At 46.3% G+C, this 24510-nt stretch overlaps 1 long non-coding RNA gene across 10 annotated transcripts; it reads left to right on the top strand.

Annotated features, from left to right (window-relative positions):
* Positions 1 to 1047: 1047 nt before the first annotated feature.
* Positions 1048 to 20946, top strand: LOC117245624. 10 transcript variants are annotated; one of them, XR_004500507.1, is made up of 7 exons: positions 1058 to 1156; positions 8929 to 9075; positions 11845 to 11943; positions 15299 to 15351; positions 17512 to 17602; positions 18680 to 18787; positions 20894 to 20946. It is a non-coding gene; the product is annotated as an uncharacterized LOC117245624 (long non-coding RNA). The 10 variants fall into 10 exon arrangements; XR_004500503.1 differs by having other exon boundaries at positions 11803 to 11943; XR_004500508.1 differs by lacking the exon at positions 11845 to 11943.
* The last annotated feature ends 3564 nt before the right edge of the window (positions 20947 to 24510 follow it).

Here is a 24510-nt window from a genome sequence, read left to right as displayed (position 1 = left end):
CGTGGTAATCAGGAGAGAAAGAAGTGGTTTTATGTTTTGTGCTGCTAATAAAAATAGGCAGTGCACTGCATGTATTTCTGAGGACAGCAGAAAGTTTTCAGAAATCTTTCTGATTTTGGAGAGTCTGGTCTTACTTGTTGCGTGACCAGTTGGTATTTCCCTTTGTGAAGCCTGTGCCATAGGACAGGTTTCCCAAAAAGGTGGTGGGATCTCTGTCTGTCGGACTTTTTAAAATTTGATTTGGTCAATCAAACTGAATCATTTTGGTCAATCAGCTGAACAAGCTGATCTAACCTGGGGTATAACCATGTGTTATATATTTGTGTTGAAGAAGAAACCTAGTCATTTCTGCAGTTCTCTCTGTTTCTGTGCTAAAAACCACGATTTCCAGAAGTTTCTCTCAAAACAGCTCATGTCCTGACAACGATACAGGAAAATGATCTGAGAACACAAGGAAAGTATTTCTCAAAAACGCCAGGTGCTTAGGTTTTCTTTCTTCCAGCTGGCTCTGATAGTTTTGCTTATGCAGTTTGGGTATTCATATGCAAATCACAGATTTGCCGACCGTGCTGGACCATTATCAGAAAACAGGTCTTACAAGTGATTTAACAATAACTTCCAGGATCATTTCATGTTTGGGACCTGGAAAGGGAAGCAGAGTGGCATCATTTTGAGACCTTTGAGATTCCTTCCGCTTTACTCTGCTCTGAGACAATGCAGTATTTGCTGTGTGAGAGTGGCCTGGTTTTGGCTGGGGATGGAGTTAATTTCTTCAATGGTGGCTAGTATAGGGGGCTGTGTTTCGGATTTGTGCTGAAATAAGTGTTGGAAACACAGGAATGTTTTTGTTGCTGCTGAGCAGGGCTTACACAGAGCCCAAACCTTTGCTGTTTCTCAAGCACCGGAGCACAGAGGGGGCTGGGGGTGCATGCGGAGTTGGGAGGGACGTTGCCTGGATATCTGATCCCAACTGACCCAAGGGATATCCCACAGCATATGGTGTCATGCGCAGCCTAAAAAGCTGGGGGAAGGAGGAGGAGGCGGGGAGAGGGGGGGAGGTTTGGAGTGATGGCGTTTGTCTGACCAAGTCACCGTGGGGTGTGAGGGGGCCCTGCTGTCCTGGAGATGTGAAACACCTGCCTGCCCATGGGAAACGGTGAACAAATTCCTTGTTTTGCTTTGCTTGTGTGTGTGGCTTTTGCTTTACCTATTAAACCACCTCTACCTCAGTTTTCTTGGTTTTGCTCTTCCAGTTCTCCCCCCGCCGTCCCGCCGGGGGGAGTGAGTGAGCAGCTGCGGGGGACGCATTGCTGGCAGGGGTTAAACCACAACAGAGTCTCTTTATTACTTGAAAAAACAGAGAACAAGGGAGAGGTGGAAAATTATATGTGAAAATAATTTTTAAAAATACCGTTTCTTCCTGTAAGAAGTGTTTGTTTAAATGTGAACATAAGAAAAGGTCTGAGGGCAGGGACAGGCTGAGATCTGCTTCCAGTAAGTGAGCAGAAGACTCTCTGGTCTGGACAAGGTGCTAAGCACCGGAGGGACAGGGCTGAGCTCTGCAGTCAGCAGAAAGAGGGGGCCTCCAGCCTAAATGCAGGAGATCACAGCTAGGCTCAGTGCAGCTTCCCTGATTCTCAGAGAGCAAAACCAGGGCAGTGCACCCCATGGGCAACACACGGTGGCCCCGTTCCTTCCCTCCGGGGTGTGGAGAGAACCAACATCCCTGCGTGGACCACAGCGGCAAGGGGGAATAACCCAAAGTGGGGGGCATTGGTGCATCCCCTTGGCTGCAGCTGCCAGCCCAGTGCAGTCAGCAACGCTGTGCCGTGCTGAGGGCTCTGCTGTGGTGGAGACATGGGGTGGTTCTTGCTGGTTCAGTGCAAATAGCTGAGCACTGAAAGTAATTTCTTTCATTCACTTCTTACACATCCTGAATGGGGCGTGTCAGTTTTTTCTCCTCAGAACTAGTCTGGGCAACACTGAGAGAGGAGTAGAAAAATCAGAGCTAATCCTGCAGGAATGAGTCATTCTGGCATAGGATTTGCAGAGCAAGATGAGAAGTTCAGGTAAGACAAAGGGAAATGGAGGCTGTAGTAAAACTGTGGTTTGGAGCACGACAGTTAAACTGCTATGAAGTCAAAGTTGGAAACCCCCTCCCAACAAATTGCTGAACTCAAAACCTTGGCAGTGTCTAGAAAAAGTCAATATTCACGCACACTGGTTGCAGAAACTGAGGTTCTTTCCCATGGGACCTGTTTAGGTTGGATTGCTAATTGCCATGGGTCTGGAAAAGAATTACTATTATTTCATTATTATTTTTAATTAAACACAAATAAAAATGGCTGTCCTTTTAATGTCGGGCTTTGAAATATTTTCTGCATTTTTTAGCCAGGATTACACTGGCCAAGTCCAAACAGAGAAGCACTGGAATTCTGACAAAGGTTTAAAGTAACTTTCAACCAGATTTCTCTAGCAAGGACAGTGGAGTAGCTTGGGTTAAAGCACAAGCCCAGCCTAGATACCTGGGCCCAGGAAAGAAAGGCTGGGTTTCTAGAAGCTATAGTAGGCACAGAAATAATTTCCCCCTGCATCCTTTACAAGTTTTTTAAATACTTTAGCTTGCTTTCTTCGCCTGGTGTCTTTGCAGACATGTCCACTAGATTGCCGACTCAAGAGAGCTCACCTCCAGAGCACGAATTAGAGAAAGTAATTTTTCCATTATTATTTAAAACATTTCAACATGTAAAATAAAAATGTTGGTGTGATTACAGCAAAAAGCTAAAGAATCACAGAGTCACAGAGAAGAGGACACCTTCCCACCCCAGCCTCTCCCACTCGTTAGTGGAGATGTGACACTTGCAGGAGAGTTGTACACTTAGATGAGGATAAAGACTAAGTTTTAAAGGAAGATATTTCTGAAATGCCCAGAACGTTGGCAGAAATGTGGTAGCCTTTCAGTAGATGTAGGTCCTGTTCCACAAGCCAGGATGGGAGAAAACTAGCTGACCTTTATGAACAGACCAGCTGAGACCTGCTAGACCTCTGGGTGTTTACGCCTGGCAGGCAGTGAAATGTTGGAGTCCCTGTAGCAGGCCTTTGGCAGTGACAGTTTGTGTGTCTTGTTGCTCTTTAGACAACACTGTGGGCAGATCTGAGCAGCAGAAGTGTCTCTGGCAGCAGCAAACAGAACAAGGCTTGCTGGAGCTGCAAGCCCACCATCCTGGTGGGGATGGGGATGGGGATGGGGCCCAGGCGAGGCCAGCGCAGGCTCAGCTGTGCCTCTGGCCAGGCTGGCCCAGCTCAGGGCTGCTGTGCATGCCGTCGCATTCTCCCGGGGATTAGCCCTGCGAGGAATGTGGTGCCGGAGGAATGTCTTCCCGGTGCAACCTGAAACCCCTCGCTCTGATGCAGCCTGAAAAACAGGGTGGGTTGTGGCAGCTCCGACAGTGCCATGACCCCTGAGATTGAGGCTGGGGGTCATGGGAAATAATTTCTGGTGTTTGGACTCGAAAAACCTGGACTGGAGCAGTGGCCTTGCATGCTGCATGTCTGGGGTGGAGGCAGCATTCCCCAAGAGCAAAGGACCACAGGTGCGGGCACTGTTGGCAGACTTGGACTCATCTCCCTCTACATTCTGCCAGTTTCTGTCTGTGGCACCAAGGTCCTCTGCCTCTACACAGCTAGCTGGGCAGTGGTTATGGGGAAATGGATTTTTCTTCAGCACTCTGGGGCTTGAGGGCTCTCACCCCTCCCTGTTACACCCAGCTGCTTGGCACAGTTGTCCATGTAGATGCTGACCTAGCTCTGGAACCACCAATGCCCTTATCAGTGTGGCATCAGGAGGTGTGTGCTGCTGTGTGCCCCTTCCTACACCACCCCTTGGGCAAAGAGGATGTAAAGCCATGCTAGCTCTAAGGCCAGCTGGCAAATCCAAAATAAAACTCAGTCCACATATGATGCACATTCCTACTGATTCCTTCACTGAGTTCAGCCTTTCCCCACATTGCTTGCTTCAGAGACTGACCACAGCTGGCTTTTTGGTCCCCAGCCTTCCTCTAGCACCTCAAGCACACAGCTTCTATGGCAGTCAGATGGTGCTGCTCATTTTCCACCTCGTGAGGGGTGTTTCAGCACTGTGTGAGTCTCCAGGGCCAGGGCTGGGTGTGGAGGGAAGCGTATCTCGTGCGGCTGCTGTGCACAAAGCTGTTTTCCAATGAGCTCATGGCCGGGTCAGCGCCAGAACGAGGGCAAATGGAGCGTAGAGAGGGTTTGCACCCACATGCTGGCCTCATGCAACCTGTATTTGGGATTTAACTTCTGATCAAATTCCTGCCAGGTTATTGCTCAACCTCCTTGTAGGGGCAGGAGCCGTGTGTACTAGATGAAGGCATTTGGCCTCATGCAGCTACACAACAATATCTTTTCTGGCAGCTGCTGCTTGGGGTTTTTTTCCTTCTCCTTGTCTGGAAGGGCTGCCAGAACCCCCTGTGATCACTGAGGATCCTCTCCCCTTATGGACAGTTCAGCATATTCCTGGCAGCACCCAGCTTTGCCTGTGGCTAGCCCAGCAGATAAGAGCATGGAGCAGAGACTTAGGAACTAGTCCAGCATTAAATATGCTGGGACCCTAAAGCTCAGAGCTTCCTTGTACTCCTGCTTGATGTAGCCATATGAGATTTCCCAGCTGCCCAGCTCCTGTCTCAAAAGCTGAACACCAAGGCAAAGTCCTGGCTAATGCTTTAGAGACCCTGTGAGATAGAAAGCTGGGCATTTGGCTCATGATTTGTGTGAGCCCACCTGCAATCCTTTTGTGCTACAAAGACCTGGGGGCAGGTAACCTGCAGAATGAGGTAGGAAAGGAAAGAAGGAAGGAAGCTCTGAGGGCACCTCAGAAAAGCCACAGCAGACTCAGGGCGTGCCATTTTTGTCATGGGTAGATAGAAGAAACACTGTGGCTCTCCCGTCCTTGAAATACAGACAGAAGTTGTTGCAGATGGCCATGTGCTCTGGTATAAGCCTGTCCCTTGAGCAGGGAGGTTGGACCATGTGACCCACCGTGGTTCCTGACCCGTTCTGAGATTCTGTGAATTTGGAGTACCAAGCAGCACAGGTGGCCCTGGGACTGGCTGGTGACAGGAGCAGCTGGACGGAGCTGCCCCCTTACATCCCTGGCCCCAAGCATGCCAAGTACTGCCGAAAAAGAAGCAGAGGCAGACTCATGCTGATCAGCAGAACAAGGCCTGATAGGGTTGGGGGCACAGCCACAGAGAGGCTGAAGGAATGGGATGGGATGGTCCCCAGAGGCCTCAGACAGGTCTTCTGGGGCAGATCGTTGTTCTTTTGCTCTGCCATTCCTTTACCATTAAGAAAAGGTTCTGCATCAAAAGCATGGCATGGAAAGCGTGGTATCACCTTCCCTTTTTGCCCTATCTTCCACCAACAGAACAGCAGTGGCTGTGAGATTGCGATAAACAGTTTTCCAACTCCTGCAACTTTTGTCCCAAGGAGCCTGAAACCTGTAGATTTTCACCCAAGACCCTCAGCCAATTCCTGGCATTATCCTGAGCACATATTCCTTCTGCTCAGCTACTCTTTCCTTTCTATGAAGCAGAGATAATGGCTTCCCTCATCTTTCCTCTAGAAGGTCTGGCACACTGGGCAGGTTCTAGGTAGGAAACATCTGAATCCACTGACTCATTACCACTCAGGCCTTTAAAATGTTCCCCTCACAGCGGACTTTTCTCCCAGAACCTTTCCCAGCCTTCTGGGCACTAAGGATAGATGGCACAGTGCCGGAGGAAGACACAGTACTTTCCTAAATGGTGCCTGAGGTTCTTCTCCATTTTCTTGGTTTTCATAATATTCAATTTCTTTGATTTTTTTTTTCCTTTGTTTGTTTATTTTGGAAGCCTAGAGGCCTTTCAAGAGAGGTCACATAGGGAGAGAGGCCGCAGAAAGACATTTCTTTCTGATTTTATTCTGAGTCAGAGCAGGAGGTTTGGTGCAGAGGTTTGTGAAAGTACTTGGAATATATGTCTGCTGCTCAGATAACTCTCTTGGCCCAGTGATGGAAGCACATGGAGCTTGGAGAAATGTCACATCTCCCAGGCACCTATACCCTGTATAATGGTGCAGGGCAGGTCTTGGGCAGATGGAGAGCACGTTACCCCTATTTGAAGTCCTAGAGCTGAGGTGGGAAAGACCACCTGCTCCCATTGCTCAGAGCAGTTTGCCAGGGGTGCCTGGCACCTGCAGCCCACAGGCATCTCCCCCCACACCTGCAGGAACAGGGACAGGAGGACACTTGGGCTGCCAGGGCTTTCTGGCCTTGTGGGTGGCTGGGATTGATGGCAGGTCCTGTGGACCCAGGGCACAGGGGGGTGACCGGATTAGCAGCAGCACCATGAAATGCACACTCCTATGCATAAGGATGAGTTTGGCAACAGTTCAGCTGTTGCCATTTAGCAGGCATGGGGGACAGCAGCTAGCACTGCTCTGTGCACTCACACATCACAGTGGCACTGTGGCAGCTGCTCAGTCCCTGAAGTGGCTGGAGGAGTACAGCAGTGGCTCTTCTGCGTTGGTCAGCATCATCCTCCTGACCAGGCAGAGCTAATGTCCACTGCAGAGGAGCCAGGCCACCCCACCATGGGCTGTACTGTGTGCTGCTCTGGGCATGGAGGAGCTCCTGCCTCTTTCTGGCAGGACCTCCAGTCACAGTCAAAATAGCACAGGGCTCTGAGGGGGTCACCTGGCAGTCACAGCTGCCCCTGCCAGAAGGGATCCATTGTGCCTGGCATGCTCAAAAGACTTCTGGAGTTCTGTAAATGAAACCACCAGTGCATGAAATATGTAAATACTCGTCTGAGCAGTGATGCTGACCCTTGGTCCCTCTTTCTGGCCCACTGATCTTTAAATAGCTTAGCCTTAATGGAAAGGGGGTCTGACACCACCTCCTCATGCCCTCCCACTAAGAGGGCAACATGTAGCCTGGAAGAGCAGGAATTGCTCTGTAAAGGGAAGAAGGTGGGAAAGAGTTGTCCATGGGCAGAGAAGGAGTTGGCATGGGAGGCCTGGTGCTTGGGGTTTAGGAGTCTGGGTTTAGGAGGGAGAGTGCTCTCCCTTTATGAGGCAGAGCAGGAGTACCCTGGGGACTGGGTTGGTGTCCGTGGAAGTTACCACGGCAGACACGTTCCTGGGGCTCTCCATTGCCCATCAGAAGCTGAATCCACATGTCTGCTCACACCAGCAGTACCTCAGGCACCATGTGCCCCAGCAGCTGCAGGGGAAAAGGCCTGGTTTGGGGCTGAGCTGGGCTTTGACAAGGGAATGTGTCCACTGATCAACGCCTGAGGTTTGTCCGCTGTGCTCAGGCTACATTACCAGCAAGCTGCTGAGTAACTTCTGGGTAGCATGAAACAGTATTTCCCAAACCAGCCCTGCCCATGATTCATCAGAACTCTTATCTTCATCGTTGGAAAGCTTTTGTCATTTTAATGAAGAAACAACTTCCTGCTGCTGGATGGGCGATTACCCAACACAAACTGCAGATATTCAAAGGGAAGGGCCTGTGATCCATTAGTTGGCTAAGGGCTATTCTTCAGCCCAAGAGCCAAGATAATCCTAGGTGGGAACATCCACAAAGGGGTCAGCTGTTAAAGGAATTTCAGTGCCTTTACATTGGCATCTAGAGCCCTGCTGGGAAGCTGAGCCCTATGGAAGACCTCCCGTGACCTTTTTCACAAGTCTTGGGGGAAGGCTTCTAAATCACTGAGGCACGTCTGAAGACTTCGCTCTCTGTTTTCTCCATCACTGGGCTTTCAAACAATTGCATCCTTGTCACACATTTGTCAAAAAGAAAGGGGGAGATGAAGAAAGAAATTTCAATAGTCTCAGGGCTTTGCTTACAGCTGTGTTAATGCTGAATAGCACGCGGAGGTGGAAGGGATATCCTGAACAATGTCTGGTCTCCAGGCAGAATCCGTTTCCCATGACAGTGCCTTTCTGAAGCAGGAATGCCAGCATGAAGCAAAACTTGTTAAAGTAGTAAAAGAAGAGGTCTCTATTGTGTCCTGTGTGACAGAATAATCCTCCCTCAAGAGCAGACTGCTGTCTTTTTCCCTCCCATCTGTGAATTTTGGCTTCGATCAACTTCGTGATTTTCACAAGGTATAAAATTAAAGTCCTACCCCTTAAAAGCAACCAGCCAACCCTGCAGGATCTTCCCACAGACATGCCCACAACTGTGAACGTAGTTTTCCTGTACTGACTAAAATGTCTGAGAGCATTAACCTGAAATAAGGTTTCCTGTTAGGAGTTGCATTTGATAAGAAGAAACAAAGATTTTCAATATCTCCATCCATTCCACTGGTCAAACATAATTTCCCTTTCTCAATGCTTTATTCGCAGGTTCACTGTGTTCCTCAGTTTTCTCCTAATTTTTTTTTTCTTTAAAGCTTTCCTTTCTGAAGTACCTCTGAAAACCAGCAGACAATTATTTAGACTTACCAAATGAGCCAAGCTATCTTGCTCCTGTCTTTCTAGCTCCTTGTGCCCTGTGCTTGTCCCACATTTATGTTCTGTGTTTGAACTCTGGATAGGGTGTCTCATCTCACAGTTTAGCCTCTTAAGGGTTGTATTAAAAATTAATCACAAGCGTCATCAGTATTGTCAATATATCTATACAGGAGCAAATTAAAAGTGAAACAAGGCCTTAGCAGGGAAACAGGGTTGTTCCTTCCCCCTGTTTTATTTCAAAAACTACTGATTGTCATGTCCTTTCCACTTTTCTTTTAATTCCAGCAATAGTCATTGGAAGTTGTTCATAGTATGCCTGTGATTCCGCCATCAAAGGGAAAAGGATTTTTTTTTTTGTCTAGGGATGGAGAAAATCTTAGTAATTTGTCTGGTACTTGTGTTAAACAGTCTTCACTGGAACAGAGCATCTCTCCAGGTCCCTGACCACAAGGGAAATGTGGTAGGGGATGCCCAGCTGTTGGAACCCATGCTCTCAGCTCAACAGACTTCATAAAGTATCCTGGAGGCAGAGGTTTCTAATTTCACATGCCCACGGTGAGTGCAAGCCCTGGACACCAGCCACCACAAAAAATTGTTGTCAGAGGGACTGACTAGGCTCATGGGCAGTCCCTGGCCAGGAACCACTGGGCAGGAGTGTGCTTCTGGTGTCCTCATATTGTGAGGTGAGGTGGGTGGGGGATCCCTATCCTGGCATATTTGGAGGGAAGTTACCATGTCAAACACCAGTACGAGTGTTGGTGGGACCTTCACTTTGCTGGTAAATGCTACCCAGATTTCACTCTGACACTTGAGACTTATGTGACTTGTTACAGCCTTTGAACAGAAGCAAAACAATTCCTCCTAAATTTCAAAGTTACACATCTCCAAATCTGGTAACATCTCTGCACTGTTTATTTAGGGATTTCTTACATTTTTGAAACAGAAGTCCACCAGCAAGCACTCAGACTGTGCATCTTGGTTACCAGTTCATCAGTAATTTAATTATGTAGCCTTAAGATTCAGACTGCCTCTTTCTGGAAGGTGTGTTCTAGCTGGAGCAGGCAGGTTTGGTAACCCTGTACCACAGTCAAAAGCGGTCCATTTAGCTCCACGTATAGTGGTGCTCATACACAGCCCCCTCACTGCACACTGGAGCACCATGATGCCAGACAAGCAGGTCTGACAAACTGACAAGTGGCTTTAATTGAAAAGTGGGGAGTAAAAGTTCCTGAAACAGCAAACAACACATTTTGACATTTGAAAAAACCCACAACCCTCTGAAAGGAAGAGGAAGGTTTCCTTTTGATCCAGTTGAAGTGAAATAAATAGTCTGACACATCTGCTTCCATGCAGTCAGAAACTTGCCCTCCCTACACATTTGTGTGCTGAGAATAGGTGTTCTCTTCACAGGGAGAAGAGGATTCAGGAGAAGCAAGGTGAGATATGTGCACCATCTCTCAGGGAGGGTGTTGTACAAATTGTTCTTTAAAAACTCTTTAATTGCCAATTCCTTCAAAGTGTGGAGGAAAGCATTTTCTGATCATAATCCTACCACCACTACTGTTGTTAAAAGTGGGCTGGTCTATCTGTAATGAAGAGCCCATCCGTGATACTCTCTTAATTTAGAGCTGCTCAGAGAGGAACACCCACTCCCATCGCTCGCCTGTGGGCTGAAGTGGTTTCACTGAATCCTTCTTAGGCATTTCAGTGAGTCCCCGCTCTCCAAAAATTGCTGAGAGTAGTGCATCCTCTATGTGTGGGAAGTGTGGCACAAAACAGTGTGTTTGCGTAGGTACCAGTCCACTTGTGCTTCCATCAGCTGTAAACTTCACAAGAAACAGCATCTTCTCCTACCTAGGTCTTTGGCTACTTCTGAGCACTGCATCAAGAACAGATGTCTGCTGGATCTGTGTCAGGAATAGTCAGGAAAAGAACTTTCCACAGAGTTATTTTTTATCAGTTGCTTGCTTTTTAATCCATGTGACAAGTAGATCACAGATCTTCAAGGGATACTTATTAGGCACTTAAAATGAGATTAAGTGGACTGGCAAAGCCATTTGGCTGCTATAATTATCATCCTCCTATTTACATTGCACCTTTAGCTGAAGTTTGGGCAGGACTGATGAGAAACCAGGATCACTCATGGGTGTAAGCTAGTGTTAGTCATATTTCCCTGATTTCTGCATGGCTGCTGCAGACTTCAGATGGGAGCCAAGCAGAAAGGAGTTGAAATTTAGTGCTGCTTCCTCCAGCCCAGGCTCTCTTACGCGGTGAAGATGTTTCAGCACTTTTGGGGCAGTTCATATGTCATTGGGGTTGTTGTAGGTCTTCATATGTGATCTCTTGGCCACCTTCACTGCACTGCCTGTGGTTCCTGCAGTTTCTTTTCAAAGGATGGGAAACCTGTGTCCCTCTGAAGGGGATAACCTCAGATAGCAGTTGCTTGGCTCCGTTTATGTGAGTAAAATGCCATGTGTTTTGATGGAAGTGATATTGAATAGAATCTTCTTAACAGAGTTAGCCCACTTTCACAACAATGTCAGGTGATGAGGTAAAAAGTACTGAAACTTAGTTATAGCTTACAATTTCTTTCATGGTAAGACAGTTTTGTTTGAAAGGAGATTGTGTTGCAGTGCGTGGACACAGTCCCTATGCTGCTGCCCTAAGGCTGAACAGTAATGGGAGCTCAGTTTGAGAGAGAGTTCCTAAAATCAGTGGGCCTACTGCACTGAGGAGAAAGGCACAAGACTAGTGCCAAGCTCCACTTTGTTACCCCTGGATTTATTAGATAGGTACAAGAGTCCTCAAAATTTGTCCAGAAAAGTTTGCATTTGCGAACAGAGGGCTTGACTGGAAAAACTGAGATGTCTGACAGAGAGTATGTCAGCAAGCAGAAGGGATGACTGCACATGCATGGGGGTGTGTGCATAAATTTTCCATTTACATAAGGAGGATTGGCAAAGGCTCTCTGGGCTCTAGGAGAGAGACCCAAAAGCTCAGATGACATTTGCTGGAGAGAAGAGAAAGGAGCCTGTGGGCAGGCCTCAAACACATGCAGTGTATTTAGCTTGTCATCATTCCTGATGCATTTTGGTTGTGAGGGGAGAAATCCTTGGGAGCGGAAGGCAGCTTGTGCTTGTGATACCAGGCAAAAGTGAAAACCAGCTAATGTACTGAAGTACTTGTAGGGGGGTCATAACCCCTAAATATGCCTTGGGTGCAAACTCCCTAAATTTAAAATATGAAAGAAGTGAAACAATTTGTTTGATACGCTCTTTGTAGCAGCAAGGATTAATCTATGTCTGTATGCCTCTGTGCTGGGAGAGCCGACAAAAAGACACTGGCAGCAAAATCTGTGGTGACCAGACAGAGCAACAGCCTGGGATAAGACAGCATCCAGCCCCAAGGACTCTGGGAAAACAGGTGAGGAGAGCTTGGAGTTACTACGCTTCAGGAGAGGACTTATTACTCATTGTGTCCCATCTCTCTGTTGTCCGCTTCCTTTGTCTCTTGTGGGACATGATGCATAAAGAAAGACTTTTGAGTTTAGTGTCCCTGAGACTGAAACCAGCATAACATCAGCAGTCCTAAAATCTGATTTTTGTCAGTGTTGTTGCAAGCAAGAGATGGCAGCTACTGGGTGCTCCAGACACCCGAGCAAGGCACTGGGCAGAGTCTGCTGCAAGTGAGCATGTTGTGAGCCCCCCTGGCAAGGTCTTCAGATGCCCGTGCTCTTCCAGTGTTGTATCACCTATGTCTGTTGCCCCCAGGAAACCACAAAATCATCCTCAAATTCCTTCCCTCCAGTTTCTGTCTCATGGGGCTGAGATTAGAACATGTTTCAACTTAACATCCTGCAACATTGCCTGGCTTCCCTCCCAAGGAAAAGGTGTGGAACAGACATTTAGAGAGGTCTAGGAAAGGCTCAGGCAGAGCGGGAGCAATCCATTAGTTTGTTGAGAGGGGAGTTCCTTTCAGAAATGGCAAATCCTTTGTTAAAAGGTGATAAACTTGGGGTGTGGGGTTTTTCATAAAGAGTAGTTGAGAAGTTTTGTGCAGAATTTGTTAAAAACCATTTACAGTTGGAAAACAAATATTTAAAGACTAATTAAAAGAGGTCTTCCAGTGAAGCTCGAATTCAGCCTTCCACACTCATGGAGAGCCACTTCCCAGTGGACTGAGCTAGCTGCAACTAGGTAGTGCCAGATGACATCCCAATGGTGCTGTGCTCTGCAGTTTCACAGGGACAGCTCACACACAATTCTGCGTGGGGGGATCCTTGCCTGAGCTGTTCCTCCGGCTTGCTGGTGACTCACAAGCATGAAAGACAAAATTGAGAAATATGCTGCCAGTGACAGCCCTCGTTACCTCCAGACGATGTCTGTAAGCCTCCAGAGCCTACCTTGATCATCCCAGCCATTCTTGATCTCTCACTTGTCTGTTTACCTCCATCCTTCCAGAGGTGTACAGCAATGCCATCGCTGGCTAAAGCCTTATCTTTTTCCCATTTGGGTTTCTCTCCCAGGAAAAAGGATTGCACCCAGTTCCTTCCTGAGGAGGTAAGGAAAGCCAGGCCCCTCTGCTAGTGCCTCTCACACCACATAAGCCCAGGAGAAGGCCATCTCTGCTCTGCAGCAGTCTGTGGGCTCAAGGCCTTATTAAATAGTAGAGGAGCAGAAGCACACACCTACCACAAGGTTTCATATTCAGCCAATTAGCTTCGACAACAGCTTTTACCTGTGCTCTCTGCAGCAGAGAAAACCTACCTAGGTTTGCTGATTTTCATTCCATATGCAGCCCGTAGTGCAGCATCCCACTGCAAGCTCAGCGGATCATTTCCAAGTCAATGGAAACTTCCAGCTGAGCCACGCTCAGCAACTTCACTGCTGCTTCTCCTGCTCTGCAGAGCCCTTGTTTCTCTGTGCTTTTCATGCCCCTTCTCACCTGTGCAGGGCATGGAGAAATCACCAGCAGCTGAGATCGAAGGCTGTTTTGGCTGCTGCGTCATGGCTGTTCCTCCAAATGTGACAGCCTTTGTTATATAGAAATCAAACACCACTAGTATGCATAGCATAGTTTTTTAACATATGGCCATGAGGCACCTGTGGTGAAAGGTTTAGTTTTGCTTTCTGAGGCCTAACAGAGGGACAACAGGAAGGACAGCAAAGGAGTGGTATGTGGCACTTCCCTTCTCAGCAGGAGGCATGTGCATACCTGCATCCCTACCACTCCCCAAGGCCCAGCCTCCATCCTCCTACAGGACCCTGTGCCACATATAGTTGCTGCTCATGGGATGGAGAGATGCCTCAGAAGGATTGCTGTGGAGTTCCTTGAAGAATTGCAGAAAGGTTTACATCTGGTGGTCTTAAGCCCAACTACTTGATCAAAGCAGTGCTCACAAAAGCTAGGTCATGTTGCCCAGGGCCTTACCCTGTCTGTCTGGAGAATCTCCAATGACAAAGATCTCACCTCTTCTCTGAGGGTGCCTGTCCCAGACCTGCACTACTCTAATAAAAAGAGATTTTTTCCACGTGTCCAATGAGAATTTTCCCTGTGGCAATCTGTGCCTATCATCTCTTGTCTTTTCCCCATGGACCTTAATAGCATGTGTCTCTCTCTCCCACGTAACCCTGTGGGACAGTGGACTGGATGACAGCAGCCTGGTACCCTCTTGACCTTCTCCTCCCCAGGCTGAACAAACGCAGCACCCTTCTCTTCTGCCCCTTACTGTTTATTTAGCTGTGCACACCCTCTCAGACATCAAAGTATTTTCTCTCTTTTTTTGCCACATCTCCCTTGTGCAGTTATCTCCTAAATGCCTCCCCTGTTGTTGGTCACTTTAGTGCAAAAGGGTTGCTTCTGACCACTTTCAACAAGAAAGTGAACCGCCCTGGTGAAACAGCCCAGACACCCAGCCAACATCCCACCATCAAGATCAATGGAAATGTGCTGCACAGAAGTGGTAATCCCCTGAAAAAGCTCACTTAAACTCCGTGTAGATCTCCTTGGTCTTTTATTTCTGTCCTTCTCAGCTCCTCTTGCTGGTGCTTAGCTCTGAAGAGACACAGGGCTCTCAGGGCAGCAGGCTGCATTACCATCCTGAGAACACTCTGTCTCCAGCAGATCCTCTTTCCAGTCTCCACTTGCGTGAGCTGTTGAGTGGTTAAGTGTGGATTCAAGCCTCCTTGTCATAGCTGGCTAGGCAGGCATTTCACTGGCGACACCGGGTGCATCCTGCTGGAGAGGTGAAGGCCCTTGAGTCGACTGGAGTGGGGGAGCACTCAGACCTCAGGGACTTCTCTTTTCCACTGTGCTTGACTTCAAACTGTGCTGTGGCCTTAATCACACACGGCATTTGTCTGTGACAGAGTAAGATACAGTGTGAGACACGGCCTTTCCTGGACCACAGAAGGACTGTTAAGACTGTTTATCTACAGCTGCTTCTCCAGGATGAGCCACAAAGCATACCCTAGTTAGTGAATAGGACGATTTAGCTGGTTTTGGTGCTTGAGGGCAACTAGTTTCTGCTGAAATATCTGGAAACCCCCACTGCCACATGGACCAGGCCTCCAAAGGCTATGGTTCTCCATGATAACATGCTATAACAAACTATCCTGATGCATCCTAGCAACCTAGGTACGAGGCTGCTAAAGACTGTACGCCAAAAAATTCCAGGTAGTTGCTGATGCCAGTCTCATGTCCAGACAAATCAGTGGGAAAACCTGAGAAAGACATTTTAATGTGAAAATCTTGCCTTTCTCATCACTTTTTTATGCAGGCCACATTTTGTGTTGCTTGATTGTCCAAGGAAAGAAAAGCACCGAATATTCAGTGAGTAGATCTAATGTGAAAAATGGGATTTGGGGGGTGCTTGAATACAATTGAATAGGGAGGCAGACATGCTCTGCAGCGTGTTGTGGATGTAAGAGGCAGTTGCTGCAGGTTTCTTGCACATGCTGCAGAGAAGGTGGTGCAGGACTACAATGCATTACAGAGGGACACTGCTCTTCTGGCTTCTCTGTTTCCTAGGCTCTGTCCTCTTTTCTGTGGTAGTTATTTTTTTTTCATTTTGTGACTTCAGGAAAGAAATTTTCTTTGAGAAGGCCTTGAAAACTCAGAAACATGGATATTTCTAAACTTTCCAGTTAAATATTTACTGTCCCAGACAGAAAATGCTTCATTCATCAATAGTCTGAATGCCCCCACCTGGAAAAGAGTTACAGAGCCTCAGAGATCTTTCAGCAAACAAATTCCTTCTCATTACTGACTCTGTGGGCTTGACTGCTCTCAGAAAACTTGAAAGTCAAGCTGCTCAGGAGTGCTGCCCATACATGTTTACCTTGTACTCCAGCTTCCCTCTTCAGACTAAATCAGGTACTTTTTGTCTGGTTTGCCTAAACAAGTACAGCCAAGGAACAAATGCTGGAGCATTCCTCAGGGTTCAGCCAGGCTAGCCCTGGGTTTCTGACACTCATTTCTGTATGGTTCCTGTAAACTCCAGGTTAACCAGCAACACCTGCATGCTCCTAAGCACCACACAGAGATGTCAGAAATGCTTGTATATGTGTATTTTTTATGTGTTTTTTTATGTTATTTTTTATTCTTGACCTTACTCCTACACCTTGCTTCAGGCTTGTTCTCTCCCCTGAAGTACAGCTGACATCTGCAAAAAACTACTTTTTAACCCAAGGGCAGACTGTGGGCTGCCCTGCCTGGGGAAGCAGGCATCTTAGGCCTTGAACTTGAGCTGCCTGTCTCTGAGAGACCATGGGGCTAAGCTGGAAGTTGCAAAGGTGACCATGAAGGCCAAACCATTTCTGTTGCAGCCTGGCTGGTCCTGTCAGGGCTCCACAGGAAGGAGCACAACCCCGTGGTGTTCCACAGAGGTCTGGTCACCATCCCCTGAGCATAACAGGCTGAAAGACGCTGCATTCAGCAGGAATAAGTAACTTTGCAGTGTGCTGGGTGGAGGACATGACTGCAGTGTGATGAGAATATTTAGAATATTGAATGCGAGAACTGAAATCAGTGCCTGGGCTAAATGGGCTAAAACCACCCACACCCCAGCTAGTGAACTTGTGAGCAGTGAGTGTGCTGCGTGTTAACAGTTTCAGTGTGATTTCAAAAACTGATAGCAAATGTTTGTCTCTCTCAGCAATCCAGTGTATTTCATTCCTCAGATATTAAGTTGTACTGACATATTTCAGAGCATCACAGAGAGAGCCTGTGTATACTTCTGCTCAAATGATAACTAGAATTCATACCTGATACGATTACTGTGCTACTGGCTGGCTGGAGTACTCCTTGGGAAAGATCTGGCCTACAGATTTTCTAGCATTACAAAACAGATTTTGCAGCATTGCTCAACAGTTAACATCTGGAGCTTGTACCTATACTGGAAAGCAAACGGCAATACTGCAAGCAGATAGTCATGTACCTAAGCCAGACAGTTTTCTGTGCAGCTGATCAGTACTTGGAGCCACAGCATCATGACTTCCATGGTTAATGCCTATTGAAGGAATGAATGCAAGAGGATTTTGTCAGTAAAAAGATAATAAAGGCTGGGGAGTAAGAGAGAGGAAGCCAAACTTATAAAGGAGAGAGTGGACACATAACAGAGAGGTAGCATGCTTTATTTAAATATTTGTTCAGTATTGGGAGGGGGATCAGTATGGGACGGGGTCAGATGAAGGTGCTGCCTCAGTGGCAGGATGAAATCCTGCCTCTAAGTATCATTTTCTAACCTGTACAGAGTCCAGATGTCCATCACGAGTTGACCACAAGGTACTCTTCTGCCCACACTCCTGCTGCTTAATGCCTTGCATGGTAAACAGCACTTCTTTGCCATGTGGGCTCCTGCTGTTCCCTCTTTAACATGGCAGAGGACATGAGCCATCACTGCAGAGACCAGTTCTAGTCTGTATGAACAGACTGGTACATAGAGCCATAGAAGTATTAGAGTATCTTCAGAAAAAATCTTTGTGTTCTCAGGGTGGCCACAATTCCTGTGCACACATCGGGGTGGAAGCAGACATCATTTGTTGGCAGACTGAAGAGAGATCAGCACAAGGCCACGGAGATGGTGGGTGGGTCTGGTGCAGCTGACAGAGAGAGGGGAGATGGAAGGAATCAGGCTGTTAGCATGGAGAAGGGATGCCCCAGGAAAGCCCTAATTGCAGATATCCACTGACTTACAGTTACCAACCTTCTCTCAGAAGTTCACAAGGATGTCCTGTTTTAAAAAGTCTTGTGTTGACCCTTGTCATAAGGGACAAAAGGGACACATTGCAGCATGGGAAATTCTGTTTGTACATAAGGAGTAAAACAACAGTAGTACAGCCCTGGGACAGGGCCAAAAGGGGTGGTGGGGTGTCCAATGCTGGATATGTTCAAAATTTAGCTGGTCAAGGTGCTGACCAAACTGACCTTGTTTTGAAGGCAGTTGAGCTTGGAAAGGGGGATGGGAACAAAGACTTTCAGATGTGCCTCCCCACCTGAATGTTTCCATGATTCTATGTGCACAGCCTGCAGCTCCCAGACATGTGTTAATCATGCCTTAAAAAATAATTTCTGAGTAATCCTGGGGATTATTTACGTGACCCTGCGGCTCGCTCATGTGAGTACCAAGTGTAGGACTTGCTCTTAATTGAAGAGCTAAATATACATCAGCAGCCCAACAGGATTACTCAGTCTGCAGCAGAGTCTGTTAAATTGGCATGTGTGCTTCCCATTCATTCCTTTCAGATGTTGCTCTGATACAGCATTTTCCGCAACACTGTGTAGCTACATAGAAGAATGATTGAAATAGGCAATTTTCCATGTTTTTCTGGTAGTAAGGAAGGTCAGATCTACTTTCAATATGTGTTTCAGGTTTGTTTCATGTCAGGTTAGAGAAGTGCTATAAATCAAGTGTTACATCACTGACCCCCTGTTGATCTCTATTATCAAAATGTTTGTACACACATGCAGGAATCCATAGTTCACCTTTATTGGTCCTTTGTGATTTCTTGGGAGTGGGTCTTCTCAGCACGTCTGCAGCCAATTTTTCTGTCTCAGCTTTTATGGACCAGGAAAGCCACTTTAATTTTAAGCAGATTGGTTATCTCACTCTTATGCATCACAGATTTTCCCTTACCCACTCTCACACATGTGTTCACAGGCACGGAGCAATCTGGTCAGGATCACTTGGGATGGCACAGTGGATGAGGGACACCAGATACCAAGTTTTTCATTGAGTCTCCTGCAGCCCCTATTGGGGTACCTCTTGGTAAGTTGGTTTTTGGGCAGGTCTTGTATATACTCTCCAGGATACAGGTATTGCTACAGGGGGACAGTCTTACCTCAGCACTTTCAGCATCATTTTTCCTTGGTTTGGATTTCATGAAGTATCGGAAAGAGGCAGGACAGAAGTGTGTTCTGGGCCCTGGTTGCCATCCTCTTGTTGTCAGGGCATACAGTGTCTTGTTTGTAAGTCACCACCTGATCTCAGCACAGACCTCCTGGGCATGGCACAAGAAACTATGTTCCGTCAAAACAAATTCTCCACTTCAACTTTAGGCCTGCTACAAGAGTCCTATGAAATGCAATTAAAGGAGCTCAGAAAAATTCAGATTGGAAGGCATCTTCAGAGGTCACTGTTCTAATAATCTGCTCCAAGCATGGCTGACCACAAAGCTAGATCGGGTTATCTCCAGCAATGGAGATCCCACCATCTCTCTGGTCTGCACTGTGCTTGTGTGATGATTTCATCTCTGTTTTCTCTAAAATTCTCTTGGATTGAATCTAATTCAGGATGCTACCTGATCAGTGCCATCATGCAGTGCAGAGACACTTCCCTCCACTGGTTTTCAAGAACCCCCCAGGCCCTGACCAGCCACCAAGTTCACAGCTGACATGCCTTGCTGTTCACCAGGATTGCAGCCCTCCTGTCCAGGGCAAGGGCCCCATTCACTGCTGGGCTTCTCACAGCCATGGGCAGAACACATACTTTGCTCAGACTGTGCTCCAGGAGGTTCATGGCACTCCATTTCTGCAGCCTGTTGAGGCCCTTCTGAAGAGCTGTGCTCCCCTCCCACTGCTCCCCCAGTGTGGAACAATCTCAGCACCCTACATCCCCTCTTCTGTGTTGTTGCAAAAGATGTTAGAAATATTTGCCTGGCATTAACCCTTGAGAAATGGCACATGTAGCTGTCTGCCAGCTACTCTTACTGATGGACCTCTGTCCTTGAACCTGACAGCCCACCCAGTTTTCCAGTCATTTAACAGTTCACCTGCAAAGTCCATGATTTCATCTATTTAGCTTCAACAATAATGATATAAAAACCTCCAAAATAACTTTTGCCAGAAGATTTCCCTTCCTAAAACACTGTCATGTGCAGACAGAAACTTTGTTTTTTGTCAGTTTGATCCTTTGGTGCTGGCCCAGCCTAGGGATCAACACACTGGTTTTGTGCCTGCCATCTGAACACCCTATTATTGTAATAAACTACACCCACTCATCATTTAGTACTGGCACCAGCAAAAGGGGTTTGTCATATGCAAAAACTAGCAGGGAAATCCATCTTTTGTAAACTCCCAGCGTTAGAAATATAACACATTGTTGATCAGACAATAAAACAGATATTGTGAAGGAAAGGGACTGACAGTGCCCTGTAAACATAGTTTTACTTATTAGAAAAAAAAGCAGCATTAATGCTTTTATTATCTTGGGACAAAAAGTGAGCTACTGGAAGGAGTTACAGGCAGCAAAGAAACATGGCTTTATCTGCAGGTTGGGTGTGCTTTAATCTGACATCCTGACAATGCTGTACGGTGAGTAATACCTGGAGTATGTCTGCCAAACCTCTAGAGCCAAAGCACAGAGTCTACCTGTCACTCCAAAAAGGCCCAAATGAATAGCAGGACGCTAATCCCTCGGGCACCACATTGCCTGATGCATCTGTTTGCTACAGTAGGGAGGAGATGATGCTTCCTTTCAGATTACTGCAGGTGTGGAGCTCCCACACACAGCGAAAGACAAAAAACGCACCGCTGCAAAGCTTTCTGGTAATGGAAAGTAACATGCTTAAACTCACAGGACACTTGCAATTCACTGTTTCAGAACTAAAACTTACTTACCTTTCTCAGGATGACCCCATAACTCCATGCATTTTGAAGTCTGCTTTGCTATGATGAAGCATTAGGTGAGAAGCTTGGACATTGTTTCTCTGCATGCTTCCCTAAAACCTTACGTGTTTTTATAGAAAAAAAGCATTTAACTGACAAATCTACGAATAGCTCATATAACTAAGGGACGCTGTTAAGTTATTAGATCTGAACCAATAAATGCCTTTTCCAAACAATATATATGAAAATTTTTATTTTTACTTTACAGGAAATGTGTCTGGAATTGTCTTTACACCACAATAAAAGTTAAAAGAGGAAGTATTTGGTCTTTTCTGGAAGTCATTACTGTGTTCATATTGACGCTTACAGAGCAGGAAATAGTACCCTATCAGTATTTCAAAGAATCCTTTAGAGACGTTCCTGAAAACACCCAGCATCACCTTCCTCCTGAAGATGTCAGTTCAGCTGGGCTTTTTCTATCAGCTTCTCACTTCAATCACCTTTATTTCCTTAACTAGCTGTGAACACTGTGTGACCTACCTGAATAGCTTGGAATCTCTGCTAGCAGATCAAGGCTGTGGATTTCACCTATTTTAAGAAGACAAACACATCTAGAATGTATCTAGAATGACTAGAATGACTCCATGGCAAATTAAACAACGAAAATAAGCACTTGTCTGTGAGAACATTCTTGGTTATGTCACCTTAGACACAGTATTGTCCTATCAGTTTTGCAGCTGAGAAAAGAAGCACATTTTTGGAAAAGTGTTCACAGATGAATAAAATGAAACAATTGTCTCAGTCATTGCATGGGTACAATGGATTTCAAACCCATTAAATAGCATCAGAGAAGCCTTTTCCACACTTGTTCTCAGGAAAAAAAAAGTAATTTTAGTGCAGAGTCAGCTTTTGATCTCTGCTTCTTCCACTGCGTGGAATGGCAGGACTTGGATTTGTTTGGATCATTTACTTATTGTCTTGTGTAGAAGAGGTGGAAAGAGATGCCTTTCTGGAGCGTTCAGGCCCATATTTTAAATGGAGTCCTTTCTGCTACCAAATCAATCAAGTGTATATGCTATGATAGTGCAAAACCTTTCAGTGAAAAGAATGAGGCAGGAATATTGTGCCTGCCATCCGGACGAGCCTCCCTGACTTGCTTTACTCCCTAGCAAACCAACATCTCGGGAGAACAAAAATTTTTAATTCTGCTTTTGGGGTCACAGATTTGAGCTCTGCTGCTTCAGCTGCAAGAAGTGTGAGAGGTGCAAAGCTGCGGGTCATCGGCAGACACAAACCTTGAGTGGTTTACCCCTACTAAACCAAAAGAACTCTCTCAATTTAGTACTTCTTTAGTAGATCAGAAACGACAGGGTGCAAAGGCATTACTGATCAGATGCCACCTTTGGAACTCCACCCTGAAACCAGAAGCATGCTATGCTGTCGTGTGCATGCGGAAAATACCCAGCTTAGCACGGAGCTGCCATATCCTGCCCCAGCTACAGCTTTCAGAGTGATTTAAGGTGGAGCTCATATGGAGTGGCTGTGATGTTGCATCTCCAGGTGATAACTGCCCTGCTGATGAAACGCAGTGTCAGCACCTAAAAGTCTGTTGGGCAGTAGGCAGAAAAGAAGAATCCCTGCTACTCAATGCTATTCAGCCCTCTAGGAACAAGAAAGTCCTTTGCCTGGAGAGCACTGCAGCTGCAAATGCAGACACCCCTCAGCTATAAAGCAGATAGGTTTTGTCCCTGCCTTCCAGGAACCAGCCAGCATCCCGTGTATCACAGATGGATTAAGCTTTTACTTGTTTCTCTCTTCTAGCCCCCAAGCTCATCCCTGTGCCTGTGTTTGGCAACTGCAGCAGAGCTTGGCACTGCTGGCCATACCTGGAGACAATGCTGAGCCATGCAAAGGGAGAAGTGGGAGGGTAAGGGGGGAGAAGCAGTGGCTGCCTGGGTCTGCTTCACCATGAGTCCCTGCAAGTTCCCTCTAACAGGGACACCATCAGCTCTCCGGGCCAAGGAGGGATGTGACAACTCATTCAATTATTGGCCTCTTGCAGATCAGTGGCTGGCACATGGACTGTGATAACTTCTGGGGTTGCATTAAACTTATCACATGCAACAGGTTTAATTGTTGCACTGGAAATATGTCTTGTGCTTATCTCTGGAAGCATTCCTCCTCCCCTCACCCCACCCTCTCCTCCATTTTGAAGATTTAAGTTTCAAGTTCACATCTATCAGTACAAAAAGGAGCAGGACATGCCCTATCATGTCCTGGACACTCCAAGCCAAAAAATGAGGGAGCTGCACCCTTTCCCCCTCATTTAGATTCTTTTATGTGCACTTAAAATATTCACATAAAGCTTTATCACGCCCAAACCATTTCCGAAGCAATGAGCAGTCACATTTACTATTAGAATTTTGAAGGACTGTAATTCCAGGGTAATTTTACCACTCCCTCTGACAGTCTTTTGTGTTTCTGATACTATATGTGTCTCATAAACAAAACAGCCCAGAACATATCAATCACATTATCAGCACAGAGAGGATTACTTAGAAAGGCACTTAGAATTTGCCTTGCACTCCTGGCAAGTCCAATATAGCAGGTAGGCCATCTTACTGTGTAATAGGATTAACACTGATGGAAAAAGTGTTAATACCTTTCTGATGTTCATATAACCCAATCCTCCTATGAAGTTAAAAATGCATAAAATAACAGATACTTAAATTGGATATGTATTTAAAAAACCTCACAACATTACCTTCAAGTACCTAAACTCACCCATTCCTTCTGTAAACTTCAAAGTTCAAGCTGAAATGGTATTTTCCTTTGAGCAATCTTCAGGACAGTATGCTAGTCTGGTTTGTGAGCCCAGAAGTCTTAGTATTCCATGTTTTTTTTCTGCCAGAGTAATGTTTTATTTCAGTGTATTGTGGACCACTAGTTAAAATGGCATCATAGATTTGAGGCCCAGCACTTCAGGAAAGCCTGTTTTGGGTACATACACACTGAGGATCTCAAGCACCAGAGAATTCTGTCCTTTTTGAATTTTGTAACCACAATGCAAAACAGGCAGTTGAGCTTTAACTACAGGAGCTAAATAGTTGTAACCAAAAACGTGCCATTTGGTTTTTGCCTGCCTAGTTATCTCCTCGGGCACATAAATGTGAGCACTTTGACAATAATGAAAATAGGCTGAGACACAAAAATCATAAAGACAGTGTGATTATGAAATAGTTAAAGTCAGGAGAAAAGCATTACATTCCTTTTAAATACAGGCAAAATTTAATTCAAAAGCCACAGGGAGTATTTTCTCAGCACATGTCTACAATATTGATAGACACAAGTCATACCCCAGAGACAGAGGCATGTTCCTGGATTGGAAAGTCATCTTCAGGTCCTGAAAGGCTCACAAGGTCCATCTAATTATCATCGGACAACTACGGCAAAAAGCCATGACAAAAGGTATTTCTTGACTGTGTAGCCAACATAATCTTCTGGAAAAAGCCTTACAGATTTTTGATACTGATCTGGAAAGTCCAATCCAAACAGCAGCAAGGTTTTCCTTGATGTGCAGAATCCAACATGCAAAAGTTGGAGTAAGAAGTATCAAAGTATCAAAGGACAGTCCATGGTTCCCTTTCACCTTTTGCAGTAAGAGATCAGGGTTGCAAGTCAGCCCCTTTCTGCTGAACACCTGTGAACCTTGTGCACTGGGTCATCATCAGTGCATTTCCACTCCCTCCCCAGTGGGATTTCTGCACCTCAGGAAGGACCTGATGGTGGATGGTCTTGATGGTTACGTCTGGAGCCTGACTGCAGGCAGGACCACTTGTAAATCGTGCCTTCCCACATGTCACCCTGACGAGTGCTGCTGGTACT

This window comes from Parus major, chromosome Z (assembly GCF_001522545.3).
Source record: "Parus major isolate Abel chromosome Z, Parus_major1.1, whole genome shotgun sequence".
In the NCBI taxonomy this organism is placed as follows: domain Eukaryota; kingdom Metazoa; phylum Chordata; class Aves; order Passeriformes; family Paridae; genus Parus; species Parus major.
Note: the sequence above shows the minus strand (reverse complement) of the source record. Positions and strands in the feature narration are given on the sequence as shown.